The 20,562-nt window shown below is 41.5% G+C and overlaps 1 protein-coding gene across 4 annotated transcripts in view; it reads right to left on the minus strand.

Annotated features, from left to right (window-relative positions):
* Positions 1–20,562, minus strand: part of rock2a (rho-associated, coiled-coil containing protein kinase 2a) — a 203,307-nt gene that overhangs the window by 161,910 nt on the left and 20,835 nt on the right. The gene's annotated exons all lie outside the window — the stretch shown is intronic.

The raw sequence follows: 20,562 nt of genomic DNA on the forward strand, positions 1-20,562 counted from the left end.
CGGCTCACATCCTCACCCACATTCCCATAATGTCTGTCTTCACAAAGTTCAATTTGCTCCCTACGTCCCAAAAAATTAACTTCAAAATTCTTATCGTTGCCTTCAAATCCCTCCTTACCGCTGATCTCCTCCAGCACTCTATCCCTGTGCACATCTTTCAGTCTTCCAACACCAGCTAACTTCTCATTTCCTGCTTCCTCCACTTTACCATCAGTTGGCACTCCTACACACACCTTGCCTCAGTCTTCTGGAAATCTCTCCCTCAGCATTTACACCTGGCACCCACCCCACCCCCTTCAAAAATCTCAAGACCTTCCTCCTTTGCCCTCTCCTGACGCTCTTCCTTTTTCCTTCCTCTCTGCTTGGTGTCTGCATGCTATTCCCTGACCTGTAAAGCACTTTGCACACAATGAATGCTACAGAAATGTAAGCTATTTTTGGGATGTTTGAGAGACATAAGAAGATTGGATACAAATGCAAGTCTTTCTTTATCTTTTAACTATACCAGGTGGAACCAGTTACACTCACTGACATAATGGAATCAGCAGAGGAGGTAACCAGTTGCACTGTGCAGTGTTTTGCTTGTAGCCAGATAAGACACCTGTGGACCTTAAACTTGTGAAGGAAGAAAGAAAAATGTAGTAATGATTTAGGGAACGGGCAGTACAGTCTATCCAGCTGTTCCTTTTCTGGACCCAGGTTGGAATCCAGGACAGGTTAATGAATCTCTTCTTTCTGTCCGACATGAAAATACATTCGGGTAGTTCAACTCAAGTCCTGCAGCAAAAAATTCTGACTCAGACACCAATAAATAACTATGACAAACATATATATTACACTGGTGGAGTAGAAGATGCTGCTCTGAGATTGAGGTTAAAAAGCATAATAGGCAAAATAACAGCAAACTTTATTCTGCATCTTGTCTGTGCTATATGTTACCTCAAAGAGCTATTTGCTACACCGGTAACCAGAAACTGGATAATTTTCTATTTCTTTGCTTTAATGAATCCAAAGAAAAAAGAAAGTAATGGAACAGTGATCTCAATGAAAGAGGTCAAGAGATCACATTCAATGGAAACATATGAAGGAGGGATAACCACCAGGGTATAAAATTAATCAACCCTCAAACCAAAGTCACCAAAAAACCAAGTGGAACTGGCTTCTTGTGATTAAAAATGTCTTCAACTGGTCAAAAAAAAGCTCCTAAAAATGTTCCCCGATACAGGTGCAAATGCGTGTGTGTGTACACTCATGCGGTGCATATGCGTGCGCGTGTGTAAATGGAGGGAAAGATTGTGAGATTGGAGTGCTGAAATACAAAACAAACGCCAGTTTGCTTTGTAATTTCATGTTCTGATTTATATCTGGGCTTATTAACTTGCATCTTAACCTGTTTATTAACCTGGCACAAACTCCATCCCCTGGCCACTGATTCCATCCCCTAGCCACCGATTCCATCCCCCCCTCCCTGGCCACTGTCTCATGCTGAACCAGACTGTTTGCAACCTCAGCATCCTATTTGATCCTGAATTGAGCTTCCGACCCATATTCTCTCCATCACCAAGACCGCCGACTTCCACCTCCGTAATATCGCCCAGCTCCGCCCCTGCCTCAGCCTGTCGGCTGCTGAAACCGTCATCCATGCTTTTATTACCTCCAGACTTTACTACACCAATGCTCTCCTGGCCGTCCACCCATTTTCCACCCTCCGTAAACTTCAGCTCATCCAAAATTCTGCTGCCCATATCGTAACTCACACCAAGTCCCCATCACCCATCACCCCTGTACTTGCTGGCCCAGAAATGCCTCAAATTTAAAATTCTCATCCTTGTTCAAATCCTTCCATGGCCTCGCCCCTCCTATCTCTGTAACCTTCTCCAGCCCAACAACACTCCGAAAACCCTGTGTTCCTCCAATTCTGGCCTCTTGCACAACCCTGATTTCCTTTGCCCCCCCACCATTGGCGGCTGTGCAATGTCTAGGGCCTAAACTCTGGGATTCCCTCCCATACCTCTCTGCCTCTCACTTCACTCTCCTCCTTTAAGTCGCTCCTTAAAAGCTAGTCCTTTAATCAAGCTTTTGATCACCTGCCCCAATATCTCCTTATATGGCTCGGTGCCAAATTTTACCCGATAACACTCCTGTGAAGCACCTTGGGATGTTTTACTGAGTTAACGGCGCTATATAAATGCAAGTTGTTGTTGTTTGCAATGGCTTTACACACAGTCTCAGCAGCAAAACACTACTTTATTCACTGAATAAAAGCTGATCAACAAAATTCCAACAAGAACTGATTCTTCCACACAAAACCACTGCAATTAACATTAAAAGGTGTTGTACACTACAACATACACATAAAATATTCTGTAACTTTAAATGCATACATTTTTATATTTACAAATTTTCTGTAGCAGTCATAAGTTAATACAGCATATTATATTTAATTATGGAAGTGTAAGATTCAGTTCAGGGAACACCGCATCAAAACTACCTCAGGGTCAAAAGCAAGATAATGCACAGTTTAGAAAAGGGGGTGGGATCAGTTTAATTTTAATGCTATGTATCTTGGGATTTTTTTGTACAAAATAACATTTTATCAGTTGGCCATAGTGTGAGAGTTTCAAAATGAGCAAAAACAAGTTTTTTTTATGCACAGTGAAAAATGGATAAAAACAGCAGCTTACAAAAATTCTCTGTTGAACTAGTCTTTATGTGAGACTAAGAGTATGTAGCTGAAGGAAGGAAAGATTGAGAGAGACTGAAGTGTAAGAGAAGGAAGATATTGTGTAATAAACATCATTTTTCTCTTTAATTTCAAGTTTTGATTCAGTAATAATAATGCAAATTTGATTTAATAGGAAAGCAAAGCAAACCTGACTGTTTTCTTCCCTTGCACCAAATCAGTTTAATAGATAAACCCACATACACCTATAACTAATACAATGTTTTTTTAAAAAACTGACGACATCTTACTTCTAAATGAACACTTTCCATTGGCGGTTTTAGCAGGCCTAAAAATGGATAAATCCCCAGACCCGGACGAAATGTATCCCAGGCTACTGTGTGAGGCAAAGGAGGAGATTGCGGGGGCTCTGACACATATATTCAGAACCTCTCTGGCCACAGGGGATGTGCCAGAGGACTGGAGAACCGCTAATGTAATACCATTATTCAAGAAGGGGAGTAGGGAAAAACCGGGGAACTACAGGCCAGTGAGCCTAACATCAGTGGTAGGAAAATTATTGGAAAAAATTCTGAAGGACAAAATTAGTCTCCACTTGGAGAAGCAAGGATTAATCAGGGATAGTCAACATGGCTTTGTCAAGGGAAGATCATGTCTGACTAATTTGATTGAATTTTTTGAGGGGGTGACTAGGCGTGTGGATGAGGGTAAAGCAGTGGATGTGGTATACATGGATTTCAGTAAGGCCTTCGATAAAGTCCCCCACAGGAGACTGGTCAAGAAGGTACGAGCCCATGGAATCCAGGGTGCCTTGGCACTTTGGATACAAAACTGGCTTAGTGGCAGAAGGCAGAGGGTGATGGTCGAAGGTTGTTTTTGTGACTGGAAGCCTGTGGCCAGTGGGGTACCACAGGGATCGGTGCTGGGTCCCTTGCTGTTTGTGGTCTACATTAATGACTTGGATATGAATGTAAAAGGTATGATCAGTAAGTTCGCTGATGATACAAAGATTGGTAGGGTGGTAAATAGCGAGGAGGATAGCCTCAGTCTGCAGGATGATATAGATGGGTTGGTCAGATGGACGGAACAGTGGCAAATGGAATTTAACCCGGAAAAGTGCGAGGTGATGCACTTTGGAGGGACTAACAAGGCAAGGGAATACACAATGAATGGGAGGACCCTAGGCAAGACAGAGGGTCAGAGGGATCTTGGTGTGCAAGTTCACAGATCCCTGAAGGCGGCGGAACAGGTAGATAAGGTGGTAAAGAAGGCATATGGGATACTTGCCTTTATTAGCCGAGGCATAGAATATAAGAGCAAGGAGGTTATGATGGAGCTGTATAAAACACTGGTTAGGCCACAGCTGGAGTACTGTGTGCAGTTCTGGTCGCCACACTACAGGAAGGATGTGATCGCTTTGGAGAGGGTGCAGAGGAGCGCTTCAGCTATGAAGAGAGACTGGGAAGATTGGGTTTGTTTTCCTTGGAGCAGAGGAGGCTGAGGGGGGACATGATTGAGGTGTACAAAATTATGAGGGGCACAGATAGGATGGATACTGAGGAGCTTTTTCCCTTCGTTGAGGGTACTATAACAAGGGGACATAGATTCAAGGTAAAAGGCGGGAGGTTTAGAGGGGATTTGAGAAAGAACTTTTTCACCCAGAGGGTGGTTGGAGTCTGGAACTCACTGCCTGAAAGGGTTGTGGAGGCAGGAACCCTCACAACATTCAAGAAGCATTTGGATGAGCACTTGAAATGCCATAGCATACAAGGCTACGGACCAAATGCTGGAATATGGGATTAGAGTAGACAGGGCTGATGGCCGGCGCGGACACGATGGGCCGAAGGGCCTCTATCCGTGCTGTATAACTCTATGACTCAAACATGACCAGCTGTTCCCCCGCCCTCCCTGCTCCAGGCCTGCTGCGCTCCCCAGCGGTGCCAGCTTCAACTAGTCCTGAGGCCCACCAAATTCCTTCACAGTGATTCAGACCCCAAGTCCAGGCACACAAATCATTAAAAGCTAATAGACAGGTACAAAAAAAGAATCAAAAAGGTTAATGTAACGTTGGCCTTTATCTCAAGAGGCTAGATTACAATGGAGAGGAAGTTATTCTTCAATTCTGACGCCCACATCCCATGAACAAATATTTTAAAAAATGTTATAGAGCCTTGGTCAGACCCCATCCGGAGTACTGCATTCAGTTTTGGGCACCACACCTCAGGAAGGATATATTGGCCTTGGAGGGGGCACAGCGCAGATTCACCAGAATGATACTGGGACTTAGAGGGTTAAATTAGGAGGACCGGTTGCAGAAACTTGGCTTGTCTTCCCTTGAGGTGCAGATCAGCCATGATCTAACTCAATGATGGAGCAGACTAGAGAGGCTGAATGGCCTACGCCTGTTCCTAACATTCCTAAGTTCCAAGTGGATGGGTGTTATAAATTCGGCTACAAGTCCTGTGATTTTCACCCGCCAGTACAGTTTTCCCTGTCAGCGTCTTCACAGCCTCTATTTTAATTTCAATGTCAATGAGCAGTCTGTTTTAAAGTGCTCCTTTTCTGCCTCTCTCGGCCCATCTAAGATTGAATGAAGGTTTCCAGCTGGTTACTAAAACTATTGCTCACCAACACTAGAATTCAACCTCTAAATTTTAAAGTGTGGGTGAGCTGAATGTTTGTGCTTTGAAACATGCTCCTGATTAAAAATACCACTGAGGAAATAAATTGACTGGGACTTCAAGAAAATGATCTCCTGCAACTGCCCATATAGATAGATAGATAGATAGATAAACAAAACTGAATTTCCCCATACTAATCTATTTTATCTGCTACTTGAAACCAGTTTTATGCCAAAGACAACAATTCTTGCAAGAGCAGTTAGAGAAAGAAAAGAATAAAACTAAAATCAGAATAGTTTCTCGAATTAGACAAAAGTCAAAAAAGAAATGGAATATGTTGTGGATGTCAAAAAGGGAAAATTCTGTAGTGCATCATTGAAATAACTGCAATTGAAATTTTGATTAAAGGGCACAAGTTTGTTAAATATTTTCTATAAATCGGAAGAGAAAAGTGCAACTAACCAAGCAGACTATTACAACTTCAATTTCGCCAAAACATACACAGCTCAAAACACTTGAGAACAATAACTATTTTTTTTTATTCATTCATGGGATGTGGGCATTGCTGGCGAGGCCAGCATTTATTGCCCATCACGAATTGCCCTCGAGAAGGTGGTGGTGAGCCGTCTTCTTGAACCGCTGCAGTCCGTCTGGTGAAGGTTCTCCCACCGTGCTGTTAGGAAGGGAGTTCCAGGATTTTGACCCAGCGACGATGACGGAACGGCGATATATTTCCAAGTCGGGATGGTGTGTGACTTGGAGGGGGAACGTGCAGGTGGTGTTGTTCCCATGTGCCTGCTGCTCTTGTCCTTCTAGGTGGTAGAGGTCGCGGGTTTGGGAAGTGCTGTCGAAGAAGCCTTGGCGAGTTGCTGCAGTGCATCCTATGAATGGTACACACTGCAGCCACTGTGCGCCGGTGGTGAAGGGAGTGAATGTTTAGGGTGGTGCATGGGGTGCCAATCAAGCGGGCTGCTTTGTCCTGGATGGTGTTGAGCTTCTTGAGTGTTGTTGGAGCTGCACTCATCCAGGCAAGTGGAGAGTATTCCATTACACGCCTGACTTGTGCCTTGTGGATGGTGGAAAGGCTTTGGGGAGTCAGGAGGTGAGTCACTCGCCGCAGAACACCCAGCCTCTGACCTGCTCTTGTAACCACAGAATTTATATGGCTGGTCCAGTTAAGTTTCTGGTCAATGGTGACCCCCAGGATGTTGATGGTGGGGGATTCGATGATAGTAATGCCGTTGAATGTCAAGGGGAGGTGGTTAGACTCTCTCTTGTTGGAGATGGTCATTGCCTGGCACGAATGTTACTTGCCACTTATCAGCCCAAGCCTGGATGTTGTCCAGATCTTGCTGCGTGCGGGCTCGGACTGCTTCATTATTTGAGGGGTTGCAAATGGAACTGAACACTGTGCAATCATCAGCGAACATCCCCATTTCTGACCTTATGATGGAGGGAAGGTCATTGATGAGGCAGCTGAAGATGGTTGGGCCTAGGACACTGCCCTGAGGAACTCCTGCCACAATACCCTGGGACTGAGATGATTGGCCTCCAACAACCACTTCCATCTTCCTTTGTGCTAGGTATGACTCCAGCCACTGGAGAGTTTTCCCCGATTCCCATTGACTTCAATTTTACTAGGGCTCCTTCGTGCCATACTCGGTCAAATGCTGCCTTGATGTCAAGGGCAGTCACTCTCACCTCACCTCTGGAATTCAGCTCTTTTGTCCATGTTGGACCAAGGCTGTAATGAGGTCTGGAGCCGAGTGGTCCTGGCGGAACCCAAACTGAGCATCGGTAAGCAAGTTATTGGTGAGTAAGTGCTGCTTGATAGCACTGTCGACGACACCTTCCATCACTTTGCTGATGATTGAGAGTAGACTGATGGGGCGGTAATTGGCCGGATTGGATTTGTCCTGCTTTTTGTGGATAGGACATACCTGGACAATTTTCCACATTGTCGGGTAGATGCCTGTGTTGTAGCTGTACTGGAACAGCTTGGCTAGAGGCGCAGCTAGTTCTGGAGCACAAGTCTACAGCACTATAGCCAGGATGTTGTTGGGGCCCATAGCCTTTGCTGTATCCAGTGCACTCAGCCGTTTCTTGATATCATGTGGAGGGAATCGAATTAGCTGAAGACTGGCTTCTGTGATGGTGGGGATATCGGGAGGAGACCGAGATGGATCATCCACTCGGCACTTCTGGCTGAAGATGGCTGCAAACGCTTCAGCCTCGTTTTTTTGCACTCACGTGCTGGACTCCTCCATTATGGAGGATGGGGATGTTTGCACAGCCTCCTCCTCCAGTTAGTTGTTTAATTGTCCACCACCATTCACGGCTGGATGTGGCAGGACTGCAGAGCTTTGATCTGATCCGTTGGTTGTGGAATCGCTTAGCTCTGTCCATAGCATGTTGCTTCCGCTGTTTAGCATGCATGTAGTCCTGAGTTGTAGCTTCACCAGGTTGGCACCTCATTTTTAGGTATGCCTGGTGCTGCTCCTGGCATGCTCTCCTACACTCCTCATTGAACCAGGGTTGATCTCCTGGCTTGTTGGTAATGGTAGAGTGAGGAATATGCCAGGCCATGAGGTTACAGATTGTGCTCGAATACAATTCTGCTGCTGCTGATGGCCCACAGCGCCTCATGGATGCCCAGTTTTGAGCTGCTAGATCTGTTATGAATCTATCCCATTTAGCATGGTGGTAGTGCCACACAACACGTTGGATGGTGTCCTCAGTGCGAATATGGGATTTCGTCTCCACGAGGACTGTGCGGTGGTCACTCCTACCAATACTGTCATGGACAGTTGCACTTGCGACAGATAGATTGGTGAGGACAAGGTCAAGTAAGTTTCTCCCTCGTGTTGGTTCGCTCACCACCTGCCGCAGGCCCAGTCTGGCAGCTATGTCCTTCCGGACTCGGCCAGCTCGGTCAGTAGTGGTGCTACCGAGCCACTCTTGGTGATTGACATTGAAGTCCCCCACCCAGGGTACATTCTGTGCCCTTGCTACCCTCAGTGCTGCCTCCAAGTGGTGTTCAACATGGAGGAGGACTGATTCATCAGCTGAGGGAGGATGGTAGGTGGTAATCAGCAGGAGGTTTCCTTGCCCATGTTTGACCTGATGCCATGAGATTTCATGGGGTCCAGAGTCAATGTTGAGGACTCCCAGGGCCACTCCCTCCTGACTGTATATCACTGTACTGCCACCTCTGGTCGGTCTGTCCTGCCGGTGGGACAGGACATACCCAGGATGGTGATGGAATAACTGTTGTCTGCAACCTAATGAATATAGTTCTTTCTTTATAAAATAGGGATGATTTCCCCTTTAAATGCAAACTAACACTTAATGAGCAAATAAAAGAAAACAAGAAATAACTTGCATTTTTATAGAGCATCTTTCACAACATCGGGACGTCCTATGGACCTGTTTTTGAGCTCCTCAAAAGAAAATTCTGATGACAGCAATGTGGAAATCTCCTGCTTACTCAATCTCAACCAATTCCTTATTTTTGAACAAAATGTACAATCCTTATGCTCCAATTTTTCCTTCAATTCAGTTAGCTGACACTGGATCACTTTCTCTGGGATTTTTGATGGAGTTTTTTTTTCCCAAAAGTAGGAGACATAGGTTTGATGCTTATTCAAGTAGAATCGTTACCTGCAGTTCTTGTTTATTTTGCCCTTTTTGCATCTCTTAATAATTTAGCTACTGACTACTTCAATTAACAGGGTGGGGTGGGGGGGGAAACGGGACAGAGAGAGAAGATACTACAGGAAGGGAAGGAGAGAGAGAAAAAAAAGTGCAAGAAAAAAAAAGATTGAAATTCTGCAGCTTTTTACAGAGCAACTGTAGAATGGAAGAGACAGATACCAACCTTGTACTTCATGGACAATTCATCGAAGACATGGAGGAATTCAAAAATCTTGGCTCAAGAATGGCATCCTCTGTAAGCGATGTTGAACACTGTAGGTCTCTTGCTTGAACTGCTTTCTGGAAGCTAAAGAAAATATGGAAATCTCGGTTCACCTCACTCCACGAAAAGTGAACCTTTTCAAAACATTTTTCCATGAACCTGTGGCACAGAAAGATGTTTTCTTACCCAATCTCTAGCATCTTACCTCAATAGCATGACCAACTATTATTGGACTGTGCTCATCATTAAAAGCATTAGCCATTCTGTATCTAGCCAAGTGTCAGAGCCTCCTTATCTGAATACATCAGCAACCACTCTGATTAGTTGGAATTACTTTCCACGTGGTTAAAGACAAGATCTCTGCAATCTGCAGACCAATCCACAGAAAGTACTATAGAAGTAAACTTCAGTTTCTTTACCAAGTGCATCAGACTGCTGAATAACTATTGTTAAACCTCAAGATCCAAAGTTCTGCCTCAAAACTGAACATCCTCAAATAAACTCAGTTGCTTGTTGATCTGCAGTTGTATGCACCATTTACAGCAGAGAAAGTACTCAAGAATGAAAGAGATAAGCCATTAAAAAAAATTCCAGAGAAAAATGTAATTATGGAGCTACGGTGAGGAATAAAATGGGATGGTTGAGAAGAAAAATAGAAAGGAACAAAAGGTAGGCACAGCGCAGTGGAAAAAAACTAGGAGGAATGAGGTATTTTAAAACTCAAGGCACAATTGCAAGATAAGTGTTAAATAATTACAATAGTTTGGATTTGACAGATCTTCAATTATACTGTGTGCACAAAATAATACACATGAGTATTCAATTTTAACAGTCAATTTTTAAATGAATTTCCCCATGTACTCCATATGCATAGTAAATCAACTCCAGCAAAAAATACAGGACAAGTTTTTAGACAACTGTCCCTTTAAAAGAATTGGGCCTAGTTGTTCATCACCATACTGCCCACTGCTTGAATTAAAAGTTGCAGTTTCTAATAGATATATTGAAATATGCAGTCTCAGCAACATGATGTATAAAATTGCAATTAATTTTACTTAGCTTGAGTAACAGGTTTCATTTGTTATCCCTGAGGCGCCAAAAATTACAAAATTTTTATGGCGATGACAAGGTAATAAGTGCAGCAGCCAAATTTCTCCAGGTCTGATGGTATTCTCTCTATAGCTGGGAACATGAAAGCATTTATCCTCTTCTGCACTAGCGTGGTAAATATAAGCAATGGAGTTCTCTTCAATTTATCGAAAAAAAGAGAACTTGGGTATATCTATTTATGGTGTGATGGATGTAGGGATAAAGACTCAATGAGCAAATATTCTATGAAGCACCATGTTTCTAGTCCTTTTCACACAATGGAAGTGTAGCTTGTGGAATGTAGCTCTTGAGGGGGGGGGGGGGGGGTCAGGATTGAATATTAATGCAAATTATAATGCTAGGACACACCAATATATTAATCTATTGAGGGGTAAAGGTGAGAAAGGAGTGAATTAACCCTGCTAAATACCGGAAGGCTCAAAAATAAGGTTTTTCTGAACATTCATTTAACATACGAGGTGACATAACTGGTATTATATAACTAAAAGGTAGAATTCTTTCTGATCCATGAATGTAGTGGGTTAACATCCATGGGTTTGGGGAGACGGGTAGCAGGGGAAATGGAGGAAAAAAATAAATTCTCCAGATTTCCTGTTCTTAATCGCTATCCAGTGACCTCTGCTCGAAGTGTGACTGTGCGGAAGTTGTCCGAGAATAGGATATGGCTTGCCTGTGATTTATATTATTAAATATCATCTTTCAGATAATAATCAACACATGGTTGAGGTGTATTCCAGCATTGATGTACAGATACATTTTTTCTTTGTATCTGTGCATTTTGGACATTAAATTCCCCTGCCGTTCCTTAGCATGTCTCCATAACCTTCATCCATTAGTCTAGAAAACACCAAATTTTGCACAGTACTTACATTAGTGGGGTGGCTGCATCTGAAGTGGTTATATCGGAGGAGTGACAGGGCTGCTTTCCATTCAAGCACTATTTACAGGTCCACTGACCATTAACAGTTTTCACATCCAAGCGCTAGGTGGTTGATGTGCTCCTGATGCAAATAATGATGGACTTGGACCAACACAAGTTCCTCCATGGTGAGTGCTTATGTGAAATGATAGAAGGCCTAAATACGGTGTAAAAATGATAGTATCAACAGCCAAACATGGAGCCCTTGATCAGATTTTGATTTCCCTTCGAGGTGCTTAGATCTTATTTTCGCATGTAAACCACTTACAAAATTCGAACAATACTGGGCTATCTCCCTGCATATGCAGTAGCCCTTCAAAGGATTATTCTTCAGGTAAAATCGTTCAAAGTTCTTGTCCTGCCAGTACTTAGTCTGATGAGTCTTCACCTGCACATCTCCAACCAGATGGGAGAACTTATGCTGATCAATTTTTCATACCCTAACCCACTAAGTAATTTTCTGGGCTTCAAATCTCATCCCCCACTTTACAAGTTTGTTGGGTTCAAGCCCCACATCACCAAGCAAGTTCTTCGGCCCAAACCAACCCCACACCAAGATTTCATTCCCTATCCCACTGTGAGCAAGGAGTCAGCCCTCAACACCCTCCCCCAGCAAGAAATCGGCCCCCACTCCCCCACCCATCCTCCAGCTGTAGTTGCCCCTCACAGTCTATCCCTACGCAACTTCATTTGACTTCTCAAACAGTACCTCCCCCCCTGTATTTCCTATCCAGAGGCACTCTCCAAATAGCAGTACGTCCCCTCCCACAATGGGTGAGTGAAGGGGCAGAGAGAGAGACCGAAAGACAGAGAGAGGGAGGGATGGAGGGAGAGAGACCGAAAGACAGAGAGAGGGAGGGATGGAGGGAGAGAGACCGAAAGACAGAGAGAGGGAGGGAAAGCGACAGAGACCGAAGGACAGAGAACCGAGGGAGAGATAGAGAGGGGGCAGACAATAAGAGGGGTGGGGGCGACAGAGACAGAGGGAGGGCAGAGAGGGGGAAAAGAGCAAAATTCTGGACTGTCAAAGCATCAAGTCAAAAATCAAATATTATAAAGATTCACGGTTCTGTTAAGAAGGCCAATACAATCAAGGTATCGCTATCATTCAACAGTTCTGAGACTTGCCACATAAATTTACTCTCTCAAAAACTGCATCATTTTATATGTGTGGCTTGAATGCCTTTTAGCAGTACATCAACACAGTTAACTCACATCTGCACTAACAGTAGAAAATAAAAGATCTGAAAGCTATATTTGACACAATAAAAATCTTCCTTTACTAAAAAGTGTGGATTTTATCACGCATTTTATTCTTAAGGTTTTGCTCCCCAACAGATGAATGAGTTCTTAAGAAATCTTGGCATCTTACATCAATACCTACTGAAACCTTAATCAGAATGGAGTATGGTTCCTGGCTAAAAGAACCCAATCATTTGACAGTTCAGTTATGCAAGCAAACAATAATAAATAATAATCCTTTCAATTTACGAGACAGTCTAAAGAAAGCATTAAAAAGTTTCTGGACTCCACAAACTAGTTTTGTATAACTCAATTTTAGAAAAATTCCTAATCAGAATTATGATATTATGCTTTTTATGCTGATGTTCAATGGGAATGGAAATAGCACATTCTTTGTCATCATAACCGACCAACATATTCATTTGAGACCTAAGCTAGGACTATTTAAATAAAAAGCTCTGACGGATTGAAGCTTATATCAGAGGAATAACATGCTTCAATTTTCATGTATGAAGTTTGAAATGTAGTTGCTGGCCATAAATTCTTAATCCTAAATTGTTATCATTACTTTGAATGTCATGACTATTTGATTGATTCACATTTCTGTTCAATTGAACTAATATTAACAGCTATAAAATATCACCCTGTTATGACCTGATCATTTTGTTCAAAGTCTTGACACCATCAGAGCTGCCAAAACATTGGGCAACAAATCAAGTAGCTGTCCAAATTTCATTTCTCATTTAATGCATTCAAAACTTTAGGGTTGGACACTGTAGGACTATCACTACAATTTTGGTAAAACACAACAGTAGCTATACAAAACCCTTGTTAGACCGCACCTGAAGTACTGTGAGCAGTTCTGGGCACCACACCTTCGGAAGGACACATTGGCCTTGGATGGAGTGCAGCCTAGGTTAACTAGAATGATACCCGGACTTCAAGGGTTAAGTTACGAGGAGAGATTACACAAATTGGGGTTGTATTCTCTGGAGTTTCAAAGGTTAAGGGATGATCTGATCGAAGTTTATAAGATATTAAGGGGAACAGATAGGGTGGATAGAGGGAAGCTATTTCTGCTGGTTGGGGATTCTAGGAGTAGGGGGCACAGTCTAAAAATGTGAGCCAGACCTTTCAGGAGCAAGATTAGGAAACATTTCTACACACAAAGGGTGGTAGAAGTTTGGAACTCTCTTCCGCAAACGGCAATTAATACTAGCTCAACTGCTAAATTTAAATCCGAGATAGATAGCTTTTTGGCAACCAAAGGTATTAAGGGATATGGGCCAAAGGCAGGCATATGGAGTTAGATCACAGATCAGCCATGATCTTATCAAATGGCAGAGCAGGCACGAGGGGCTGAATGGCCTACTCCTGTTCCTATGTTGGTACCTGAACAATTCTCTTTCTCCCCCACCATCCCACCCACCTCAATTTTTTCCCCTTCTCCTCCTCTCCTGAAGGCACCAATTTCTGGAGTGTGGTTCCTGGAATGATAGCCATGACAAAAATAGCATCTACCCTGTTTCTTAACTTATATCTTTGCATTCAAGCTGTAGCAAGGCCAGTGCTGGTACTTCTGCTAAGTTTTCTTTTGTATTTTAACATGAGAGCCTGCAGGCAAGACTAGTATACACCTCTATCTGTAAGCATTTCATATTAATGATAAACTTAAACTGGTGTGCGGTGAGTATGGACTGTGGGTTGGTGGGGTGAGAGCAAAATCTTTGGGATTCAGAAACCTTGGAACTCTGCCAGCCAAGTTATGGATTCTTTGTTAAGCATGGGATAGTTTATTTTGTAGGCTCCTTTTAAACAAGTGTCAAAGGATGAGAGTTTTCAGATGCAGTCATTATCCCTGAACCATCATGAGATGGACCTTTGTTTTACAAAAACAGGATAGGGCTTTCCATTTGCTAGCCAAGTAGACCACGATGGGGGTAAGAAAAGAGGAAAGTGGCAATCTACACTGTCTGCCTGGGAGATATGACTAAACATTTCTTTACTTGCTTGTTAGGAAAGGATCTGGGTAAACTCGCTTAAGTGAAGAGAACACTGTTCTGAAGTGCAAGAAACTACCTGATCAGTTAAATGTGAGTAAATATCTAGGTTCTTTAGTTAACACAGGTCAACCAGGTGTCCAGATCACTGTAGCAAGACAAAACTCATCAATACCAAGATGTGCACTTGCATTAAGGCCTCATCTAAAATGACTCAAAAAAGATAAGAATTTTAAAATGCAGTCTTATTTTGGCCTCATAAAAAGTATCCGAGTTAAGTGGTATATTCCTACTTTGTTTATTTAGCTTGCTTCTGTGTATATATCTTTATTGTAATATATAATTTGTAGTTTAACTTGAAATACACTGAATTGTCAAGCTGGATTATGTGCTTGAACCAACGACCTTCTGATTCCAAGACAAGAGTGCTTTTACTGAGCCAAGGCTGACACTAATTCAGAAGTATTTCATCTTTGGAGTTTCTTTGCTTCCCTCAAGCTTGCTGGAATATTGGTGAGCATTTAGTATAGTTGTTCAGAGGCCCAGACACAAGTCCATAGTTGTGGCTGTTTGACAGTGTTGAAGGCTTTGACCAAGTCAATAACCTATAATTACACTATTAAATCTACATTTCATTCTGTGATGGAGTGCATTAGCAATTCATTAGTTGAACCACATAATAATCAGTTAATTTCTGTTTATGCCATGCTGACATAACAAATTAAACTATCTCATACTTCTGCAGTTTTAATTTTGATCTTTGAAATGCTACGGTCTGACTTTTGTCAGAGGTATCTGGCTCTAAACAAGCAAGGGAAAGCGAAAATTATCGCCATCTTTCTTCCTCCTCATGACTAAGGATGGAGGAGATTCCTTATTTCAGAAGCATGCTTCCTGTTGATTCTATAACAATCTCTCTCCATATTCAGTTGCACGGTCTGGAGGCTATTTGCGCTCTCTCTCTCCACCTCCCTCTTTCTCCTATTTAATTTTGAAACATAGACACAATCCAGTTAATATTTTCAGCAGGTAGACAGGCCTTCAGGCTGGCATGACTTAACTCCATCCTGAAGTGGGCAAAGGAGAATGGAATTGTACAACAAATTAAATGGAAAGCTTAGAGAAGGAAAGAAAGGAAAGGACCAAAATTAGTACTGCAAGTTTTCTTTAAAAAAAATTCACAACACTGATCAATTTTCTATCATATACATGGTTCTGTATGTAACATGAACCCAAGCACTTGGTCCATAGTAGTAATGAAGAACTATGATTTCTTAAATGGATCAAGAAAATCAGAATATCTTGACATTAGATGGATCTCGATCAAAGTGTTTTAAAGTAGGCTTTATTACATCCTTGCATTGGAGTTATATCCTTGAATATCAGTTTCTAAATCAAAAGTGCAGCATCTGTACAGCACTGTAGCTTAAAGATTAACAGTCCTTTTTACACTTATGGACTATTTTTAAATACAAGATTTAGCTCATGCAGCAAACATAAAACATGCACAAAATCCTCATAATACTTTGCATGTTTGTCTGGTAAGTCGCTGAGCTAGATTGACCAAGGAGGTTCAATGCCAGACTGTGTCAAGTTAGATGATTTCAGCTGGGCTGGCAGTAGGATTGCTATGATTAGCCTCCGCACTCCTGGGTTGGGAGGAAGTGTGCAGGGAGAAAATGCAATCCAAGTTGCAGCTCCTGATCACTATGCAGCAACCCTCAGTGGAACTGCACATGTCGTAGTGACATCAAGAGATTACAAGATCATGCTCGGCTATGAAGCCTTAGTTGACAACCAGCCGACATTCACCATCATGGTTCATATTTGAATAATGGCCAATTGGGCAGGGTGCCTAGGCCCTAGGAAGCCATGTCCCTCCAGAAGTTAACACCTTCAGGAAAAGAGGGTAGAAACTGGAGAGAGATTTTAAAAAATGCTGCACTTTAACACGCTGATAAAAATACAGACATAGCATTTAAGCTAGCACAAGCATGCAGCTGTCAGTAGCAGGATTATCCAGCAAATTGCCATACCAAAAGCAAAACATCACAAGTTTTTTTTAAGGCAAACTCTGTTCCTTCAGACGGCACGCAAGTGAGGGCTTTACATCTTCAGCACTGAAATTGAGAGTATTTTAATATTGTAAGTAAGAAATGCTTACATATGCTACACTGCAGTACTGCATATGGAATGTTATTCAGTGCTTGGTTATTTTACCATGTGGCTTGATTTCAGCACTGTCAGGTGGTTTGCAGGCTGAACACCAGCACGGCACACAAATATTTGATCACGCACTGCTGCATTCAAAGCTATAAACCTGACAAAGTTAAGTATAGTAAAGTTTGACCAGAAAATGTTAGAGTGTATGGATCTTAATATTATTTGTATTAATTGTAAGGTTTTGCCACTTTGATATCTATAGTAATTTTCTATCACTACAGGCTGGATTGGTGCATTAGTCACAGCCACCAGTACATTGATATGGGCATACAAATTAGATTTGGTATTTCAACAATTTGTTTACAATACATAAAAAAACAAAATAACAATATTTATTTGTCGATAGTGGCCTGTCTAATAAAGTGATCTGGCAGCTCTCTGGTCTCCACATTTAATCAGTTGAGCAGGAATTTTCAGTACCTGTCCTCTACAGCAGAGGTTCTCAAACTGGGGGACGCGAGGAGGACGAGCTGGATTATTGTTCACTTAATGCGAATTAGCTTCAAATTTGATTTGTTTGTTTAATTTTGACTATAATTATTAAACAGCACACTTTTTAAACACAGATTACATAATTTGTCATTGTAAATGTGTTTACTGTTTTCAGTCAACGTAACGTTCACTTCCAACAGATTGAAAAGATCACAGTTTGAAAACAGGAGATGGGAACTAACACAGGTAGTTATTTATTACACAAATAAATTCTACAGCTTTAGAGTGCAAAAACAGGCAACTTATCCCAGTAGGTCTGTACCAATGATTTTCTTCATAGGAGCCCACCAAGTTTAATTCCACACTCTTTCTTGCTCTCAAGCACCCTTTTAATGTTCTTTTTTAAGCAACTAACTAAAGTCATTCCATTCAGAATAAAGGGCAGATAAAAATTACTTGATAGAAGAACAGCTTTCTCTATCTGTGAAGGTACAGCTGAAATGTGGGTACAGATATTCCGATTGGTGCATTAAATCCATTCTTTTTGGAAATTAAGAAGGTTCCTTTTTTGTAGGACTATTAAAATGTACATATGCTTTAGAGCAAATGCTCCCAAACATTTTTTGCTCAGCACCCCACCCCCCCACCCAACCCCAACATTGGAGATTTTGTTGCTATGTCGGCATGCTCTTGATAATGTGTACTCTGGTACTGACAGCTTCTAGGGTAACTTTTCAGTTTATTTTTATCCTCACATTGCATGCTAAGGATCACTGTTCACTGTACATTAGGATTAATATGCTATGGTACAAAAGGTAGATTTATCCGACTAACAGAAAAATTTCTGTAACCTGCAACTACCCTATCATTTCAACGGAACTCCACTTGCTTACTTTTACTAACAGTAACAACTAGATACATCTACTCAACCCAAAAACTACAAAAATGATAAATGGAGCGATAGGTAGGATCAAGACAGATACACAAACTTACATGAACGCTGGGTTATTGTCCTGTATTATTCAGTTCAATCCCAGTATCACAGCTTTGTACAGCATCACAGCTCCATAAAGCACACATTTCAGTTCCAGGAGCCTGCCAACAGAGTGCCACCTACCTTGATACCTCAACCAGTATGAAAATTGTTAACAATGGTTGTTAATCTGCAAGTTTTTTTTAACATTACGAAGAACACCCTCCGAAGTATGTGTCGGCACACCTAATTTCATTGTCACAATGGCCTGAAACAAAATACTTAATTTTTATACATTTGTTTAAGCTTACCACGATCAAAATAAGTGGCACCACGTGACACCAACATAGAAAACAAAAAGAATACACCAAGGCCTGGAGTTTCCACTTTGGGCGCAATCGGCATTTTTATTAATGCTGCTGAAACGGGTTTAGCACTAAAAATAAGCATTTTTAATAAATAAGGTACGAGTAAATTGATTTAAAATCACTGAAAATGACTCAAAAAAAACTACACTGAAGCATTTACTACTTTCATTGGTGTACACGAGTCTGTTTCTTAGTAAATTAATATTTTTTAATATTTAAAAACATTTAAACTTTGCCTGCTAGTGCCTTTGTGTCTAAGAAAACCAGCTTAATATTAAAACAGTCCTCAAACAGCTGCAGGTTGGCGCAATCGGCAGAAACTCACCATCCTCGTTGTTTCGAGCAGGGGGGCGTGGCTATCATCAGTGCGATTTCTTCTTTAGCCAGCGCAAAACATTGCGGAAACTCGAATTACGCTGGGTGTAAATCGAAGTTCCGCGATGTTTTGCACTGAATTGCACTGAAAAAGCCAGCAGAATCAAATGGAAACTTTGGCCTAATACTTCAGCCTAATACTGGTCTGTTAGTATTTTCCTAGAGCACTTAAATGTCAGTCTGATAATACCCCGAAAACGCTGCCAAATACCACAAGGGCCGTCACTGATAACTGCTCTCGAAGTTTTAAGCCTTTATAACTAGAGGTGCCCTGCAGATTTGATATTTCAAAATGGCAGATAGAAAACCAAAGAATCAATTTATATTGTCCATCCAAAAAGCAACACAGACGTAGGCTAAGCAAAATATTTTTTATGCAAGATTAACTGCAAAAGAGACTTGAAGTCTTCAAATAAACGACCTTTGCGGAGGCAGCAGAACCTTTAGGCTGTGTTGAGCATTATTCATGATGTTTGTAGTGAAAAGACAGGGGACTATTGCCACTGTAGACATCCAGTCAAACTGGCAGTACACCTAGGATTTTGAACAGTTTCCCAAAGAAATATCAATGGATTGATGCCACTAACAATTGGATGGCTGCAACATAAAGCCATGTTTAAGCATAGTATTCTCCAATAGCAACACCCCTCCTAACACCTCAAAACATCATTGAGCAAACAGGGAAGAGGAGCAGGGGGGAAACTGGATGTAGAGCTGAGAAGCAAATGGGTGTGGGGAGGAAAGAAAAAAATAAAGTCCAAAAGTGATTGTGAGACAGGGAGAAAGTTTTAAAAAAAGGTCTCAAAATCACCTGATAGCACTGGACTTCCATTTTTAAAAATTAGGGGCGGGAGCAGGAGAGGTGAAAGTTGAAAAGAAGCAGCATTACTGAAGGGCATTGATGCTGGAACAGGACAAGTGTACATTACCATCAAGTTTACACACAATTTTGTAGATTTCTTCTGACCTCATACTTTAAGAGGAAGGGAAGGCTAGAATGAGTACTTTTTGCTAAAACTACCTTGAAATATCTATGTAAAACCAGATTGTAAAATCATGTTTCGTAAACAAGTTTTCTTTCTTTGCAATATTATATTATATGAACTCCAATTCATAATTTTCTTCCCATGAGACAAAAAGTCAAACCGACTTGTAAAATTCATTTTCATCCTCTCCTAAGCCATCTGTCTGGAAAGTAACTATACCTGAAATGTTATGGGTCAGCTGAAACTACTTAAGTACTTGTCAAATCGGCCATGCCACCCATAGAGCATATTGCACTATGACATTTAAAAGTAATGTGCCAGAAAATAAAAAAAGCCAAGGCAGAAAATAATGCTGGAGGTTCCCCATATTACATTTCACATTGAACAAGTTGCGCTTAAACCAACTTTGATCTTCATTTTCTGAAAAGATCACCTGTCAACCTCCCAAAATATTTCAAATGCAGTCATTCCAAGTCAGCCAAGTTACATCAGTTGTCAGTTAATGTTAGAAATATATATATCCAGAGGGAAAACAGAAGAGAAAAAAAAATTACCTTTATCTTTCTCCACAGAAATGTTCAAATTTAACAATGGAATGCAAGACAAAAATCAGTATGTTTACCTATAGTGATAGTGGAAATGCAACTAGTCCAATGAAAAAGAGATGCATTCCAAAGCCGAAAATATATGCTCAATGTATTATGCTTCTATATA

This window comes from Heptranchias perlo, chromosome 5 (genome assembly GCF_035084215.1).
Source record: "Heptranchias perlo isolate sHepPer1 chromosome 5, sHepPer1.hap1, whole genome shotgun sequence".
Lineage (NCBI taxonomy): Eukaryota > Metazoa > Chordata > Chondrichthyes > Hexanchiformes > Hexanchidae > Heptranchias > Heptranchias perlo.